The sequence below is a fragment of the Arachis ipaensis genome, chromosome B09 (assembly GCF_000816755.2).
Source record: "Arachis ipaensis cultivar K30076 chromosome B09, Araip1.1, whole genome shotgun sequence".
Lineage (NCBI taxonomy): Eukaryota > Viridiplantae > Streptophyta > Magnoliopsida > Fabales > Fabaceae > Arachis > Arachis ipaensis.
Genome location: NC_029793.2, coordinates 127816289 through 127822079, shown reverse-complemented (window position 1 = coordinate 127822079; position 5791 = coordinate 127816289). Strand labels below are relative to the sequence as shown.

The 5791-nt window shown below is 36.4% G+C and overlaps 1 long non-coding RNA gene across 1 annotated transcript; it reads right to left on the bottom strand.

Annotated features, from left to right (window-relative positions):
• Positions 2509-5785, bottom strand: LOC110266205. The gene is made up of 2 exons (XR_002353236.1): positions 4485-5785; positions 2509-4332 (listed from the first exon to the last, which is right to left on the bottom strand). It is a non-coding gene; the product is annotated as an uncharacterized LOC110266205 (long non-coding RNA).

Here is a 5791-nt window from a genome sequence, read left to right as displayed (position 1 = left end):
ATCAACCACTATTAATTTATTTTATATTTTAATATATTTTATATTAGTCACTAATTTTGATGTCCGCTATAAATGATTGATTTATATTCTTTCGCTACAAAAAATTAGATACGATGGTATTAATTTTTTTATTTTTATCAAAAATATGAAAATTCAAACTCGTGACCTCTTAGATAAATATAGAAAAATTATATCATTTGAGTAATAATTTATTGGTGATGGTATTAATCTACTTTGTTTTAATAAATTCAAAATGTATATTAAAAAATATCAAATTATTAAAAGATAGAAAATATCTAAATATTAAAAAATAAAAACAAAACCCTTTCCCCCCATGTACTCCCACTCCCGTATCTCTTCCTTTTCTTCTCTCCCCATCTCCTTCCTCATCCTCTTCTCTATTCAGCCTTTCTTTCGGTGCGCAAGAAAAATGAAAGATGAGTCTTTGAACTGTGTTCCCAAGATTTGATGAATTTCATTGACATTGAAGGAGTAATGAATTCGCATGCTCGAATTGTTGGCACCCAATCTTATCAGCTGAAGCTAGGAGAAATTGGGCAAGGTCAATGTCCCTATTTTCCACTTCAGACAAAATCATGAAACCAATTTGAGCATAAGGATGCATTGGCATGAACCAATTATCTTGCCATTGTGAAGAGTATTGCACATACCTTGTTCCTGCCAATCTTACTATTTCCTCTGTTGATAACTTCTGGGGACTAATGCTAGTGCTAGTTTTCGCTTCTTCGTTGGCGCCGCTTAAGTTTCTCCGTCCTAACTTCTGGAACCTGCTTCCGTAACTATAGAGGAGCTCTCATGAAGGAGGCGGAGGTCTTTTCCTTTTACCTTTCTCACTTCATTGTTTACTTCAACCTCTACCTCAGCCTCCTCCCTACTTTACTCTCTCCACCCAAATCTTCAACAACAACAATACCAACAATTTTTTTTTTAATTTAAAAAAAATCAAACAAAACCAACATAGAATCAACAATAACATTATATCCAAATTCAAAAATCCATCACAACAACAACACTAACTATTTTTTTAATTTCAAAAAAATCAAACAAAACTAACACAGAATCAACATCTCAGATTCAAAAATTCATCAACAATAACAGCAATCTTTCAAAATTCAAGACAGAAATTTCCAAATTCTAATCCTTCAAACTCAAGAGAGAGAACGCAGAAGAGAGAAAAAAGAGAGAAGAGAGAAAAAAGATAGAAGAGAAAAACTCAGAGAAGAGAGGTGGTGTTGCTGCCGTCCGTCGCCGTCGCGGTTGAAGGAAAGAGGAGGACGAAGCGACGGCACGGAAGCTACGACCGTCGTCGTCACCGTCGTCGTCACCAGCTATAGCTGAGGAGAGGACAGATCGAGCGAGGAGAAAGAGCAAAGCCCCTCACCACCAAAAGCTCGACGACGGTGATGGAGCCCGACGTCGACAGAGCAGCTCTCCGCCATCACTCTTCCCTGTCGTCACCTCCTCCTTCTTCCTTTCCTTTCTTCTCCCTTTGTTCCTCTCTTCTCTCGTTCCCTCTCTCATCTCCTCGTTTTGTCTCTCTCTAGTCACGACACAATGGCGACATCGACGATGACGGCGGCGGCCGCACTCTTCCCCGCCGTCACCTCCCTTTTCTTCCTTTCCTTTTCTTTCTTCTTCCCCTGTTTCTCTCTTCTTTTGTTTGTCTTTTTTTTTTTTTTTCTGTTTTAGGTAGGGATAAGAGGTGGGGTGGGGGTAACCGAGTAAGGGGGTGGAATGGGATGATTTTTTTTAATATTTTTTATTTTTGTTTAAAGGGTAAAATTGTCAAAATATGTTGTTTATGGACAAAAGGATGATTTTATAATGTTTTATAACGTTAAGGATGATTTTAATAACAAAAAAAGGTCGGAGACGAATTTGATTTTCACCCCAGACCTTAGGGACGAAAAAAGTACTTAACCCTTATATATAATAAAAAATTTAGAAAGTCAATACTAATTTTAATGGAATATTTTTTTTACAAATTGAAAATAATCACAATTAAGAATCTAATTAGATATTTGATCACATATTTTTTTGGGAGAAATATTTCGTTAATTTTAAACTTTTTGATACAAAAAATACCTAATTATAAAATTAAAAGTAATATAAGAACCTAATTGAAAAAAATATATAAAAACCTAATTGCAAATTTGATAAAATTATAAGAACTAACAAAATAATCAAATCTATTTAGAACTTAGAATTTAAAGTTTAGAATAGTCGATGGTGGTGGTTGTCGGGAAAAAAATTGTGGTGTTAAGAGAAAGAATATACATAAGTGAAAGGAGATAAAATAGTAATTTCAAAAATATATGGGCAAGTGGATTTGTTTGGTTGTGATTAGAGACAGAATTAGGCTAAACATCCTATGCGGGACCTGACTTACAGTTGGCCTGCTTTAGCCTGACCTAATTAAGAAAATATTCAAATCCAAGCCTAGGATAAAATCTTTTATCTTAATATGCATGACTCGCGCAAGTGAAGTTGTTTAATTAAGATTTTATTAATTGCTTTGCTCTAGCTCTTACAAGGAGAGAAAATTCTTTCTCGCATTGAGAGATAATCCCGAACATTGGTTATGTAAATCCACTCTTTAAAGCCATAAACATCCATTCTTTCAAACTCTAACTATCTACATTAAACCAAAACACATTTCTATTAACAACATTACAATAATATCCAACTACGAATATAACAGTATACATCTAATATTGCAATAGGCATCTCCACTTACCAATGGCTAACTTTGGACTGATTTTATTAAAGGCCAAACAATCACTATCAACCTCAACAGGAGCCCAGGTTCTGATCCAGATTGCTTCAACTTGGTGGACAAAGTTATCTTAGAGAAAAAAAATGAAGTTCAAGGTATGTAAGAACACTCTACTTGGCTTGTTGGGTAACCCAACAAGAGTAGCTTTTTCTGAGGTAGGGAGAAACAAGTTTCTTATTAGATTCAAGGATAGGAACAACAAAAAGTAGATTATTAACAATGGGCCATGGAGCATTAGAAAAAACTTGTTAAACTTACAACCTTGGTGTCAAAATGTATCCATATATGAAGTGGGTCATGAGTTTATGGTGTTTTGGGTCCATCTTTATGGACTCCCTGAGAAATTACATGAGAGCAGAAACAGCATCAACAATAGAAAATATAGTGGGAATCTTAGAGGAAGTGGAGGATCCCATAATAGATGGGATGTTAATGAGTAATTTTCTGAGATTCAAGGTCGCGATAGACATCACTAAACCTCTACAAATTGACTTCTGGATGGCAAGAGATCATCTCCCTAAGACTTGGATAAGCTTTAAGTATGAACATTTACAGGATACTTTCTGCCTCAATTGTGGAATCATAGATCATGACAAGAGGAGATGCAAGAACCAGATGGCCATGTCAATCCGAGACCCAAATGAACCAAGGTATACAAAAGAGCTTAGTACCAGCCATGTGAGAGCTCTAGTTCGAAGGAGCCTTGATTTGGAAGATAAATCCATGACTCAGGAAGTTGGAGGAGAAGCGCAAGCGCATGGAATACAAATACAACAACAAGAGAAAGGGAATAACTAGAAAGCTGAGGATAGTGCGAAGAACCAACAGGTAAAGCAAAAATCTGAACAAGAAGTGATATCAGGAAAGAGGCTCTTTGAAATAAGGGAAAGTGGAAGCGGCTTTGGTAACTTAGGGGTGCAGGAGGAGATAGCAAATCCACTAATATAAGCAAGAGGTACAGTTAACCGAGAAGGATGACTAATCTATCACCTTAGTGATTTAATCCAAGAGCTTAAGAAAATGAAAGCTAAACAAGTAAGGGGGAATATGGGGAGATACTAAAAACAGATGGAACTATGAACCACAATTTTCTAATTGGACCAGTCTCCAAGTTAAGACCCAACCAAAACAAGAAAAAAGAAAAAATCCAGCTAGAAAAAATGAGTCCAACAAGAAACAAAGATAATTGGACCAAAAATTTCAATAAAATGGCTGAGCCAGAACAGACAAACCCAGCAAGAAAACTTTCAACAAATGGTGCAGGGCCATGGACTAGGCTGTGGGCTATACACATAGGAAATGGAGAGTCATATGGAAAAATTGATTAAAAAAGAGTAATAATACATCAGCTAATGATAGGACATAAGACACACATGAAAACTCAGAGTTGCACGAGAAGATGATATGGGCTATCAGAGACAAGTCAAAATAAAAGGAGGGAAAAAAGAGAGAAAAAGAAAGACAGATTCACATGGATGGAAAAGGAGGTATATACATCGTGGAGTTAGCTTCTGATGATGAAAAAGAACCCATACCTGAAGAGCAAGGAGCAAACGAAAACAACTATTAAAAAAAGGAGTTAATAATCTGCATCAAGGATAGACTACAATTAAAGAGGGAAGGAGAATGTAAACCAAAATTTCATAGCAGACAATGAATGGAATGACTTAGAAGAAGAGGGAAGAACCTAGAAGAGCTTCAGAAGTTGTGAAGAAGAAGAAAGCACCACCAGAGCATTGGAAATCCCGAGAATCCAAAACATGGTTGAGGAGGTGGGCCTAACTATGGCCCAACGCAGCCATGATCGTCCTCAATTGCAATTGTTGCGAAATAAGGGACGCCGCAACATTTGTGGAGCTAAAGGGCATGTGCAAAAAATATAAGCCAGCTGTTATTTTCCTAATAGAAACTAGAGCAAAATATGACATAATTAAGATGCTATCTAGGAAGTTGTATTATGATAAGTTCTTCTGTGTAGAACTCTGGGGCCTGTTCGGCGGTCTAAGTATTTTATGAAAAAGTAATTTGAATATTGAAGTTTACTCTTGGTATCAAAATTAGATTGACTCATACTGATACCAATATTGTGGATAGGTGGGATTGTGCTTTTCTATATGGGAACCCGAACTTCAAACAAAGAAAGATGTTGTGGAGGAAGCTATCACCATCAAACCAAGACACACCAAGGTGCTTCATAAGAGACTTTAATGACATCTTTCAATAAGAGGAAAAGATAGGCATGCATCCAAAATCTAAAGCACAATTAGAAGAATTTAAGAACTTTGTGGATAGTAATGCATTAATGGATTTGGAGCCAAAAGGTAACAAATACACCTGGTTTAGTAATCCTCGGGATGAAGTCATCACTAGAGAAAAGTTGGACAGGGCTATGGTCAATTGGAAGTGGAAGGCTATGCTTAAACACGCCACTCTCACTGCGCTACCAACCATATCTTCAGACCACAGCCCACTAATATTATCCACTAAACAAAAACATAAAACCACCAAGCTCTTTAAATATGAAGCTTTATAGGATAGTGAAATTTGTGAAAAAATAATAAAAAGGGATGGGAGAAGGAATCGGTCAGGACAGGAGAGTGGATCAAGTGCTGAACAAAATGAAAAATTGCAAGCTAGAACACATTAATTGGAGTAGGAGCACTTTTAGAAGAGTAGACAGAGAGATGGTAGAATAAAATTGTAGGCCTTCAAAACTCTAATTTCTCTAGCAATAAACAACAGCTGATTCAAGAAGTTAAGGAAGAATTATCAAAGTTGTAGATTCAAGAAGAGAAATTTTGGGGACAAAGAGCGCGACTCAAGTGGTTGAAATGTGGGTGACAAAAACACAGCTTTTTTTCATGCGTCAATGATCTAGAGAAGAGACAAGATTAGAATTGAGAAGCTGAAAGACACTAATGGGCACTGGGTGTAGGGACAAACAGAGGTTATGAAGCTTATTGAAGATCATTACACCAAGCTTTTTATGAGTAG